This window comes from Neofelis nebulosa, chromosome 10 (assembly GCF_028018385.1).
Source record: "Neofelis nebulosa isolate mNeoNeb1 chromosome 10, mNeoNeb1.pri, whole genome shotgun sequence".
Classification (NCBI taxonomy): Eukaryota; Metazoa; Chordata; class Mammalia; order Carnivora; family Felidae; genus Neofelis; species Neofelis nebulosa.
Window position 1 is genome coordinate 72,081,321 of NC_080791.1, and position 13,837 is coordinate 72,095,157.

The following is a 13,837-nucleotide window of genomic DNA, read 5'->3' on the forward strand; positions in this document are numbered from 1 at the left end:
ACTAGTTATAGGACTTTTGTTTCTTGCACAATTCTGTTCTGGCATCCTGAGTGCAACCTAATTTATTCTTCCCCCTTGGTAGCTTATATTAAAGTTTAAAAGGTACTTCTAGCTTTCTTTGAAACCTAACAGCATCACTAGACTCTATTTGAGAGGTTTTTGTTCTCTGTTAAGTTTCCTGCAACAGGGGCCTTCAGATTAGAAAATCAGTTATTTCTTCAAATCTGAAGTTTTCTTCTCTTAGGTCTTAGAATCACATTTCTATTTCATTTACAGTGCTTCTATTCTTCAAATATCATGTTTTGCTCTGCAAGGTCTGTACTCTGTATTCTGTTATCATCTTGGTGAATATACTTTCACCTTTTCTGATCAGTTCTTCACCCTGTTATTTTCTCAGTGCTGTCTCCACACCACTGACTTGATATTTTTAGATATTAGTTTTGGTCCTTGGAAGTGAATGCTTTATATTCAAATTTATGGTATATTATTTTTCACTTCAATTCCTTTCTTTATGTGTATCAGCTCCTTTCTGTTTTAATCAGCTACAAAATTATCAATATACCTCACATTCTATAAAGTCTATGTTTTACTTGAGAATGTGAAGTGGATGTAATTAAAATGTTCCTCTATTTTTTGAGTATGCCTTCTTTCAAAGTGTACTCTATGTTTTTCATGTTATGTTCCATTTATTCATGGATTTATTTCTGCTAATTCTTATGGTGGTTTCTTATTGCAGGGATTTCTTTTCACTCACCTTTGAACAGAGTCATTGTATCTGAAGCTGTTCCTTTCCCAAGTTAGTGTGGATTTCCTGTTGCCTTGAGCACTATGTGATCCTTTTCTTTGGAATATGAGCCGGAGCACTGGATGTTTTTTATTTATTTGTTTTATTTTATTTTATTTTATTTTATTTTTTTTCCCTCTAGCCACACAAGTGCCCAAAGGGTGTGGACAAGGAGCTGGGGCTTTGTGTAACCACAATTAGGGAATTTTGTCTCTGCTCTTTTTTTCTGTAATTTTTGGAAATGACTGAGGATAGCACCACCATATTGGTGACTCAGTTCCTCTGTCTTGTGGAGGAACCGGGGGAGGTGAGCTTTGGGCTTGGGCTTGCTCCTCTCTCACGGTGACTGGCTATAAGAAAGTGTTATCCTTGTTTCTCACTTGCTTTAGATTTGAGTCTGCCATGCATTGATCTCCACACCCTAATGAGCTTATGTTTGCTGTTGCTGGATCAGCCCAAACAAGGAATCCTAAGAAATGATTTCTCCATGCCTCTCATACCAGTTGCCCTGCCAGAGGTCAAAGGAAAAGCTGGCAGAAATTCCAGCCCAGGCTTCGTAGTGCTTTTTAAAATCAACAATGGGAAAAAGCTTCTTCCCAGGCAGTAGTCCCCACTTTTTCCCTGCAAGGACCTGCATTTCAAACTTAATCTCTTCAAATCTGAAATAGTTTTTCTTCCTTCATGCCAGGCATTGTTTTTTAATTCTGTCCAAATTGTTCTGCATCTGAAAATCACTTTTTACAACACTCAGGGTATGATACTAGAATACTCTAGTTCTGGGTATATTTCCTTCATTTTTTTTTTTTTTTTCATTCTTGTTCATTTTGGAAGAAGGGAGTTTTAGGATGTCTTTCATCAATGTTATTTATATTATAATTCCAAAGCCTTTCTTTTCTTCTTTTTTTATTCTTCAGTTCAACCTGTATTGTTTTACATTGTACTTTAATAAAATTAGATTGTACTCAGAAACATACCATCATTTTTTCACTTTCTGTTGATGACTCAGACTCACTATATAACCTTCTTCATATCACTTCACCTCTCCGGACTAGTTTGCATCAGATGCTCTCACAGTGCCAGAAGTCGATGAAATGGTAAACAGTAAACCTTGATTTCTCAAAATTCTCATCATCCTTGATGTCTGGACTTCCCAAGAAGGGGTTGGAAGAGCAGGAAGGTGTTGGATTCTAACCTATAACTAAATCATCCTGGATCCGAGAGCACACAAACTGTGAACAGCACAGGGGATACATCTTGACACTTCAGCAGTCTGACAAACAATCCCAAATGAAAACAATGGTTCAGATTTCAGCCACTGGGCTGGAAAGTTAACACATCCACCTGGCAAGACTCCTGAAATAGTGGCAAAAGGAGAAGGCTCTGAATCTGAAATTCACATCTAAAAATATGTATTATTTGAGAGTTGTGGAGAAACTTGATCCAACGAAAATCATTCCACTGTCCTTTGGCACTGATTCATTGGGAGTCAATCACGGCCAATCCAACCTTATCTAAATATAGTTTAAGAAAATAGGCAAATATCTATCCCAAGAATTTTATAGAACCCAATCCTGTTTTATAAGCAGCTCCATCCCCAAGGATGAGAAACAGGCTGCTGTGCTCCACAAAGATCTCATCTTATTTCACTTATCCAAAAAAATGAAGCCAGACTCTCTAACCCTGTCAGTAAAGGATGCAGGGCCTTTAGATTTCTTGACTGACAAGATTCCATAGAGCATGGCATTCTTGTGGTCTAAGTGGTCATAAAAAAGCAGAGAAAGTCAGAGGAGAAGGTGGCAACGAGAACCAAGTTGGATGTCAGGCAAGGCCTGGAGGGAAACCTGTGCTTCAGTGCTGGCTGAATTGATAGTTTGTTTTGAAACTGATGTCCTGGTAACCCTGAGGTCAACTGGAGTCTCCCTGACTCTTTACAGTCTAGACAAAAATGAGTCAAAATCTCATTTCATATCTTGTGTGAGTCTCTTGCAAATCCCCAAGGGACTTAGGTACTTTGGTCATATTTGCCTTGGAGTTTCTACTCTTGTGGATGTGGTCTCTTTTCTGTATCAACTCAGACCTGACATTCATCTTCTTTATGAAATTTCACTAAAAACTGATTCTCCCAAAGCACTTGTGATTTGGGGGTGGGGCTGAAATGAAGGAGGGTTTCCATCACAGCTGAGTTAATCACTTCAAATTAGCTATTAGGCATGCCCATTCCAAAAATCACCTTTACCATTCCACTATGAGGGGTATCCTCTGGCCACTCCCTACATGGTTTCCCATAGTCTGTATTAGGGCAAACTAAGTGCTATAACAAACAACCTCAGTGTCTCAGAGGCTTAAAGAAAAAAAAAAAACTTTCTTACTCACACAGTCAGTTGCATATTTAGAGGGAAGTCTTACATAGTGACCCAAGAATTGAATCTCCTTTTCTCTAGAGATTCCATCTCAGAGTTCTCCTCTGAATCTTCTGTATCCAATTAAGAGACAAGGAAATGAGTGTGGAGAATTGAGCATGCAGAACCATACTGGATGTTTCAGAGGCCAAGCCAAGAACTGGCACACATTATTTCTGCTCACATTTCATTTGACAGAACTTAGTCACGTGGCCCCACACAAACTGTAGAGGAAGCTGGGAAATGCAGTCATAAGCGGTTCCAGAAGGGACATGCAGCATGGTTTCTGCTATATCATCTTTTTAATCCTCCCTCATACGTCTCTCTTTCCTTTTTCCTTCCCTCCATACCTCTCATTATCTCATACAGAATAATTTAAGCATTCTTTTGTTCTTTGGTAACGTTCTTTCCCACCAAGCATGGACATGACTGCAGAATGCTACTCAGTACAGCAGGCATTACCACCAGTGTTGGCCTAAAAATTCAAATCTATCCGCCGTATAATCCAATGATCTCATTTCACAGATTTTGTTAGTGGAGGAGCTTAAATTTGAATCAGTATCTTGAGCTCAGCACTCTTTTACACCATGAACTGCCATCTCTTCAGTTAGATTGTGAGTGCAACATCAGATGAAAGCTGCTGCTGCATCCACCTCCCAACCAGCCTCAGCACCTGGCACAGAGAAAGATACATGTCAAGGTGACAGGATACTCAATGACTGTTGAGTGGAGCAATATACTCAATAGGTCACCAGACAGGATGTTCTACTTTGGTGGCCATGAAATGCCTCCAAGGGAATACCATTCCATTTTCCTTGGTTTATTTGAGGCCAGTTGGAAACAACAGAGCATCTTTTGACCAATTAAAAATGTTGCCCATAAACTGTGAAAGTTTTCATGGCATTCTTCAGACAAGAGCACCATTTTATAGCCAAGTTTCTGAACACGTTTTTTCAAAGGAGATTTTATCGTGGAAAATGTGACAACAAAACTCCAGGGGCAGGAACATGCTCTTGTAATTACTCCTCCAGACACAATGAAACCAAACCAAGTTAATTATTTATCAAAACCAACCCACTCTCTGGAAACATCTTTGTTTTGGCAGAATTTTCTCTATTCTCCAGGAAATAGGTCAACAGTTTTTCCTCCCACACTGTTTTATCATAGCATCTGACTTTCAGAATTAGCCATGTCAAGTGTAGAGACATTTGCCAAGCACCCAGGTGGGCTGGCAAGAGTGCAACAAGAGTCCTGGGGTTTCTGTTTCCTAGATTCTTCCTGTGTCAGCATTTCTCACGAACAGGAGTGAGCCAGAAAGAGATGGAAACCAAAGATTGTTTAAGTATCTACCATATGTCAGGCCCTCTAAGGGGAGCAATATTACATTGTTTTGATTAATCCCATGAGATAGTTATGAGTATGTCCATTTTACAGATAATGGAATTAAGCTCAGAGTGCTTAAATGATTTTTCTCACATCATTCTCATATATATAACTTCATTTACATGGTTTTCTATGTCTGATAAGAAGGAGTATAAACTGTGTAAACAAAGTTGCTATTAGACCAAGACTTGATCTTGGTGATTTAAGGAATCCTGTGGGGCCAGATTTGAGCAATGACATCAGATATACCAAATGAGTTCATCTGTATGAATTTGGCAATTCTGATGTCATTACTCCAATTTTGTCCTACAAATGTCCCTAAATTCCCAAGGTATATTATTTACCCTTGTCCTGCCCAGGGCTATCCCTTCCCAGGTCCAGAGTAGTCTGTTTGAATCAGATGCAAGAAAAGAAAGATGAGAAAGGTAGGCAAGAAACAGAAGGGGATACTAGAGAAGAAAATATGAGGCTAGAATTGAACCTTGAGACTTTGTAGACTTTTAAAAATTTTGCTGTGAGCTATTTGGTTCCGTAGCAAAAGCACTGAACTATGAGTAAGGAGATTTGGGTATGGAGCTGGCTCTGTTGCTCTTCACTGTTTTAGCTCAGGTAAGCTTGTCTGGACCTCAGCTTTCCCTTCTGGTTATAATCAGTATGAATTTCTCCACACTCTCTGGGCCAGGTTCCTTCATATCTCTTTCATTTCTCCAAATTCAATTTTGAACAGGCTAGTTTCTAACCACCATATACAGAGATATTCAGCATCATACCTTGGGCACGCTACCCTTCAATTTTCTAAGAATCTTGAGGGTTCACACAGTCTACACAGGGTCTATAAGACAAGCCAATTATGAGCAAGGGCTGCTGTGTCTGCTCTTTAGCTGCCAGCCATGCTGGCAAAGCTTCTTCCTCCCACATGGCACCACTGTAAAGCCCTGGCCCAGTTCCTTGTCCCTGGCATTGCTGGTGCATGGCAAATAATGTCCAGCTTGTCTCATCTCTGGCACAGGGCAATGTGATTCTTCAAGGAAGGGTGGATCCTACGTGATTCCATTCCTACAAGACCACCTTGACCCAAGGATCTGCTCCTCAGTGTATGTTGCATGTGGTAGTTCTTCAAGGCCAGTCTTTGCAATCACACACAGCCATCCCACCTTCATTCTGTCCAGCCCCAGAGATGCTGTGCTCACGAATGGACCATAATACACAAATAGATAAAGTTTTCTGGGCTTAATGTCAAAGACTAAGCATTGTTCAAGATCCCTGAGCCCTTTTTTCACAGATTCAGTACATCTAGGGTAGGACTTGGATCCCATAGATGATTCTGGTACGCATGTTTTGGGTCCCCAAATTGGAGAAACAGTGATTTAGAAACACACGCAAAAAGCCTATTTACCTTCATAATTTATGTGGGGAAGGGGGGACTATCTTCCATGAGCAGACCGTTTATGTTCTAGCCCACCCCATGCTAAGCATTTACTGAAGTTTTCTTGTCACTGTCTTGTTAAAGCAGTGAGAGTCAAAAGAAAAAAAAATATATGGTTTAGTGGGTCACTTACCAATTGGGAGCACCAATTTCCAGGTAAAGGTTGATCTGTGAGTTCTTTCTGAGATTCCTCTGATTCTGTTATTTGAAGACTCAGAGAATGGGAGACATTTCTGTGATGAGTTACTCTAAAGCCAATGACTGCCATGAGAACTAACACAAAGAAGAATGACTTCATTCATCAAGGAGAAGTTGAGACTTTAACTAGAAGAAAATACATCTTTTTTTTTTTTTAAACAGTATTTGTAGGACTATCACTAGTGTAACAGAGCAATTAGAGTTCACTGAAAATCCATGTCCTCCTTCCATTTGCCAGCTTCTCCTACAGTTAGGCTTGGGCCATGCAGCTAGTTCAGAACAAGGGGACATGAATGGAAGTGACACGTGTCATTTCCAATTTAAGGCAGTTAAAAGCGTGTGTACGTCCTCCATCGCTCTCGTCCACCTCTGCAGGATCCTTACAGACCTTGCATCCCAGATTGTACAGTTAAAAGACTGTGGGGTCTTCGTCAGCTTGGGTCCCTAAGTTGACTACATAGATTGGTGTTGATCATCTCAAGTGAGTGAAAAATAAACTCTGATGTTTTAAGCCATTGAAATTCCAGAGCTAATTTGTTACTGCAGCATATCCTAGTTTATCCTGACTAATATAACTAGAGTGGTAGGCAAAAGTACTAAAATTGATCAATTTAGTAAATCAATGTAGTAAAAAAGAAAATCAGAAGGCTAGGCTAAATGTTTTATTCAATCTCGGAAATTATCAGCATGTGGCAGGTCTTCTAACCAATATGCGTGCCTATGCTGTCATTTCTAGTATGAAGGGGTAGGGGATGGAAGTAGAATTTATTCAATTTCTTTATGCTAGGCACTTTACATATATTACTGCACCCTCTCCGTCCAATATCCTGCAAGTTAAATCTTATTACCAAAGTACACATGAGAAAAGTGAGGTTTGATGGTCACACATCACTAGGTAAGAGACGGAGTCAAGATTTGAAAGCAGGAAGGTCTGACACCAAAGCTGTGTTTATTACATTACATTGCCTTTCCATTTGTAGCCATAACTCTAGGAAAACAGAGAATTAGGACTAGCTTCTAATGGTTGTGAAGTGGGAGTGGAATGGCTTAGATCTTCTTTTGCTGCCTGGAGTTTACAAAGACCTCCCCAGCAAGTTGCTGTACATCTGGTCTCTCCTTTTATAATGCCCCTCCTCCAGCACACTTGTTACCCGCAAAAATATTCTAAAACACAAATCTGATCCTATTATCCCCAAGCTGGAGTTAAACCTCTGTTGGCTCCCCTTATGTGCAAAGTCAAGTTCAAATTCCTTAGCTTAGCAAACAAAGTCTTTCTCATCATCCTTCCCGTCCCCCCCCCCCCCCGCCCCGCCAACCTCGCTGCTGCCCCACTGAACTAGTTTCTCCAGTCACACTGAACCTGGAGAGCTCCCAGGCACCCACACACCATGCTCATTCATTTCCACCTTTGTTCAGCTCTGCTCTCTGTTGAAATATACTTCCTGTCCAGTACTTATTCTTCTCCATATTTGACAAGATCCAGCTCAAATAATGATTTTTCTTCCAGTCTTCCCTAACAAAATTGAGAGCTACCTTCTCAGCTTCCCCAGCACCATATACATATGATCTCATGGGAATTTAACTTATTTCGGGGTGCCTTCTGTCTTCCTTTTGGCATAAAGGTTAAGTGTGTTTAAGCTCTTGGTTTGAATGCTAGCTCCACTCTTTGGAGGCTGTATGGTCTTGAGAAAGTTACCTACTGAGTTTTTACTTTCCTTATCTGTCAAAATGGAATAAATAATAGTACTAAGCTATAGGCTTATCTCAGTGGGTGATATGCAACAGATAATACAAGCAAGTGCTAGCTATGATGTTGGCATATAATAAATGTTAAATAAATATATTTTATTCTTATATTCCACAGCCTTATTATCATGTATGGCTCACAGTAGTTCCCCAATTAACCTTTGTTAAATGAATACATGATTAAATGAATGGTTGAGTTCATTGGGTGATTGAGGACAGTGAGAAGACGTACAGATTACACAGAGACCTCCTGGAAACCCTAGTATCAAATACAAAAGCCACCGTTTTGGTTTTTGCTTGTGTGTGTGCGTCTTCGTGTGTGTGTGTGTGTGTGTGTGTGTGTGTGTGTGTGTTTTCAACTCTTCAACAAAACCTGGGCAGCAACTTGCATTTAATCTCAAAGTGAGAATTGCTGAGATGAGCTGAGGATTTCTTCCCTCAAATCCAGAGCTGAGAATTTTCTGTTTCAAATACAGAGTTGGGGAGTATACAGATCTTGCTAAGCTTGCCCCACCTTCATCCCTAACCGGGCTCTCTTTGGTGGATCAGTCACCAGCAGAGCATGGACACTGGCACTTGAGGGCAGGTACTATGTGTTTGCTGGCATCAGGGTTCATCCAGATAACCAGCCAAGCACACCCCAACTTCCAGAGATCATCCAGCATCTGGCCAGCAAGTCAGGAGAGAACAAAAACATCTCTCTCAGGGGCATCATTCTTTCTGCCTCTAGTGTGATTTGGCAGGACCGTCAGGACGATAAGGTGGGTAAGATGAGAAGTGATGAGGCTCTGTTTGGGTTGTGCTGATCCTCATTCTAAAGAGCTTCCCTGGGAGGGGGGTGGGGGTGGCACTTCTATCTCTTTCTTATAGTGCATGTTTCCAGGACTTAGCTTGATTTCCAGGTCCCTTTCTCAGGCTCCATTCTCCCAGTGGTGAAGTCAGACACATGCCCCCACCTTTTCTTACATTCCTTTCTATTTCCAGTAAAATCTGTCCATGGGAAGCAATCTCTGATATCTCCCTGAATCAGAAAGTCTTAGAGTTCTAAATAACATTATAAAACATAAACCAAAACATTCAAACCGCTGCAATGCACTGAAGTCCACTTGATAGAAGAGCTCTGGGGTAGAGGAGCAGCAGCGCTGTCCCTCTGCAGCCCTCCAAGTCCTACCCTCCTCTTGGTATTGGCTTTGCTTGCACGTTGGCTTCCCTTAAGTTTGCAGGGTGGTGACTGGTAGCAGCTGGGCTCACGTGCTTCCTCAGAGAGAGGAGACCCCATAAACATCAGTTCAAGTTGCTTCACTTCACTCTGCTGGGACCCCCAGGACAACAATCACAGTCTCTTTGGCTAGGGCCTGGGTTAAGAAAACCGAACTGTAACAAGGTGGTGGGGGGTTATACTGATTGATGTAAACCCATCAGGCCCCACCCACAGAGTTGGAGGAATCAGTCCCCCCCCTCCAGTTGCAAGGCTGACACATTGGGGACCCAGCACACTGCCCTACACGATTCTTTCCTTACTCTGTCAATTCCTTTTATTTGCTGCACTCAAGTTCAAATGCATTCCCATACCCATTATTTTCTGATTTATTTTGTTTATGTTATAAGAATAATACATGTTTATTTTGATTGAAGAAAAAAGAAGAAAAATAAAAATAGAATGATCCAGAATGTTCATTAAGCACAGGAAACAAACCTTCTGGCATGTATGCTTTTCTGCTGTGCCTTTTTTGTTTCTTTTCTTCTTTCTTTCTTTCTTTCTTTCTTTCTTTCTTTCTTTCTTTCTTTCTTTCTTTCTTTCTTTTCTTTCTTTCTTGTACAGGACTGTATTCACACAGCATACACACTGGCTTGATTTAACACCACGACGTTAGGATTTCCACAAGTTGTTGGAGATATTCTCACAGCTGTGTATTCTTGCATATGGAGGGACCATGTGTTACTTAAACGTTCCTCAGTGGTGGGTACAACAGGCTTTCCTAATTATCCATTATGATAAATAATACTTTAATGAACATTTTTGAATTCTAGAGTATTTCCTTAATGACAAATTCCCAGATCCTTATTCCCAAGTTATTCTCCAAAATGAGTATTATTATCTACTCTCCACAGTACAGGACAGTGGCTGTTCCATTGTCTTTATACCTGCACCAGGTACTGTTTGTAGTAGCTACTAATTCTGGTAGGAAGAAAGCGGGTGGGGTCATCTGGTTGCTGTTTTAATTTTCATTGCTCCCAACAGTACAGCAGATACTTTGTTCAAATGTTTATCAATCATATATTTCCTCTTTCTTACGCATGCTCATATCCTCTCCCCATTATCCATTAAGAACGCAGTGTTTTGGGGTTGCCCGGGTGGCTCAGTTGTTTAAGCATCTGACGTTAGCTCAGATCATGATCTCACAGTTTGTGGGTTCAAGCCCTGTGTTGGGCTCTGCACTGACAGTACGGAGCCTGGTTGGGATTCTCTCTCTCTCCCTCTCTCTTTGTCCCTCCACAACTTGCACCCTTTCTCTCTCAAAATAAACTTTTTTTTTTAGAAAGAGAATTTAGTGTTTTTCTTACCAGTTTTTATGAAATCTCCATGCTAGAGTAAAGATATTAATTCTTTGATATTTGTGCCAATTTTCCCAGTTTTTCCACTTTTATTTGTTTATGTTAATTTTCACATACAGAAGTATAATATTTTTATGTAGTCAAATATATCAATCTTCCCTTTTGGTATTTATATTGGTTTTAAGATTATAAAGCCATTCCTAATTCAGATATTTAATCAAAATTTAACTTTAATTTTTCTTTCATTCTTTTGGTTGATCTTTTTACACTTAATTCCTAATCCTATGTGCTTCAAGTGTCCTTCCTTGACAAGGTCTTTACTTAAACATTTCTCAGTGAATCCCAATAACAGCACAGACCTGTCCTTCATACATAAAGAGAATGGCTGACCCATTAAATCATCTGCTTTGAGAAATCGCTTCTCCTAGATGGGTGGCTTGAAGGAGAGAAGCCAACCAGATATAAAGAAGAAATGATTTATGATCTTGATGTTAATTTCCTTCTCCTATGCTCAATTTCCCCATTTGTAACATAGGGATGTTTGACTAGGTTCTCTTTAAGCTATGTTTCAGCTCTGACTTTTGTGGTTCCAGAAAATACATTTTTGTTTCTGTGCATGTCCTTCTGTTTTCTTCTTTCCCCCATTCCTCCTCCTACTCCTAAGATGACCTGTGTAGAGACCAGAATCAGATGGATTCCTGTCTTCTGCATGTTCTTGTGGTACTTGACCTCTAGCTTCTACATGGTCTCTTGTCTAAAATCAACCCGTCTGCACTTCTGCTGAGGGATGCAGCCATAAGCTCTTCTTAGTGTTAGGTGACCAGCAACTGGCTCAAAGGTGGATATCCCCTCCAAGGTGGCTTGTCCACTGGCTGGGCAGCACCCCATGAAGCTGTCATGAAGGACATTCTCCAGTGGAAGCAATGGTAATTAGGTAAGCCAATCATGTGGTCTCCCTCCAAAACTCAGGCTGCAGCATGTAGACACAATTATGTACCCACTTGACCTTGGGATCTGATTGGAGCAGATAGAAGCTATGAAGTTATGAAACCCAGGGGAGAGACGGGGAGAGAAGTGGGTTTATGGACTGTCTTGGTCTGAAGCATTAGCAGGCTCCAGCTCTGGTCTACACACGTCCTAACAATAAACCTCTCTTGTCTGAAGATGGTCTCTGTTTCTTGCCAACAATAACCTGAGTCGCACTCCCTGAATGGTCTCCTTCTCACTCTTATTCACATCCTTCCATTAGTCTGTCTTGGGAGGGCTCAGCTGCTGCTGCATTTTTCCAGCAGCCAGATGACAAGCAGTGTTTGGGGATGTGAGAGGTCATCCTGGACACAAGGATGGTGTGGCACGGAGAACGTGTGCATGTGCCCACATGCCCAGCTTTCCCTCCCACCTGCAGACTGATGTTTGTGTGCACTCGAAATATAATCACAACCTCAGTGGATCCCAGAGAGGTCTTTAATTTGGCAGAAGGTACTTAACTGTGGAAAGGTATGCTTTGCCTTCTCAAACCGGCCTTCCTGAGGATTGTTTTATAGCAGCGTTATCATTTGGCCCAAGGCTGGCCCCAGGCAAAACTGGAAAGTGGGAGAAGTTAGCATTTGGCTCCCCACACACCTCTCTGGGCTGCTCCCTCCTGCTGACCACCAGCTGCGCCCATGCCCTCCATCTTCCCATTAAAAACTGCCCTGTCTGTCTCTGGCCTCCTCAGGGGCCCCTCCTCAGCTTGAAAGATGCCAGCGGGTTTTCCTTAACAGGAATCTCCTAAGAGTCAGAACCTGAACCCCAAAATATTGTCAAGTCAGAAAGATTACTTTGAGCAGTAAGAACCTTGTCTGTTTAAAGAAACCAATGAAGTCACAAAGCCAGCCCCAAACCCACTTTCCAGTCACAAGCAGGGGCCTGAAGCCTTGCTCTGGAGTTCCCCAGGCTTCTTTCTGGCTTTCTCTGCTTCTGTCTTCCATGTCTCCTGCCTCCATTGCCCCTGAAAGCTCAAGTTCTGTCTCTCCCTTTGGTTCCAGCTCTCTGAGCTAGGACCCTGGACAGGATTACTTTCTCCCTTCTACCAATTCTTCATGCCCTCTCCAGCCCAGGTCATGTCCCTAAAGTAGCCACACCTTCATTTCACCCCATGGGCATCTCTACTCAATGGGGCTCTGACCAGTTCCTCCCACAGGATCTAGACAGAAGTGACTCTAATGCGGGAATTATGGGCAGTCTCCAGGCAAACTCTTAAGATGGGACAGATCTATGTCTCAGTCTCCTTTCCTGAGAAATAAAAGTATTAACAGCAGCCACTTCAGCGAATTACTATGACAGGTAAACACTTAGTACCTGTAAAGGACATGAACGATGCCTGGCACATAGCACGTGTTCTGAATCTTGGCTAGTACAGCAGCAGTTACATTCTTGATAGCAATATTGGCCCCTGTGTTCGATCCTCCAGCCAGGCCAGCAAGTGTACTGTGTCAGGGGCTGCCTGGACCAGGTGGGGGCAGCAGAGAGCTATCTGAGGGCAGGCTGGGACCAGTGGGCAACAGGGAGTCCAAGGTGGAGAGATGGGACCCAAAGCCGGCCACCAAGAAGAGCGTGGCGAGATAAGGAATAGAGCTAGGAAGTCTATTCCAACAGCCATTCTTCTGGCCTCCTTGCCTCCTGCCTTACCTCCTCCAATTTCCTAATCACCCTTTGCTGGAGTGATCTTTCAAAATTGCAATTCCAGTGTGGTCGCTCCCTTGTTGAACACCCTTGGATGACTCCTCTGACCACAGGGAGAAGACCATTACCATTAGGCTGATATTCAAGGCCCTCCAAGAACTGATCACCACATCTTAAATCTTTTGCCCTTAATTCCACTCCTCATTTTCCCAATTGGTCAAACCACTTATTCCCAAACACACCCGCAGTTTTCTTGTCTTTAGTAAGGACACTTTCTGGACTTTTCTCTGCATGTCAAAAGCCTAACCTCACTTCCCACGTTTAGCCCAAATACCCTCTTTGCCATGAAGACTCCCTGGTTTACCCCAGCACCTACTAAAACATGACTGTCTTGATCTCACTCAGTCCTCCCCATCTGACCTTGTACTGATAGTTGTCACTGTGAACGTTATTCTAGGAGGCTAAGGGATTCCATCTCCCCTTCCCTGATGCAGCCATTTCTCAGACTCTGTCTCTCCTCTGTAAGACAGGGTAAGAATCACTTCCCTGCCGTGTGCTGAAAGATATGGGAGGCAATATACACGGAGTGCCTAGCACGGTGCCAGGCACACAGGAGGTGCTCAGTGAGTGGGGTCTCCTATCATCATCACCACCTCACCACCATCCTCATAGTTGCTGTCA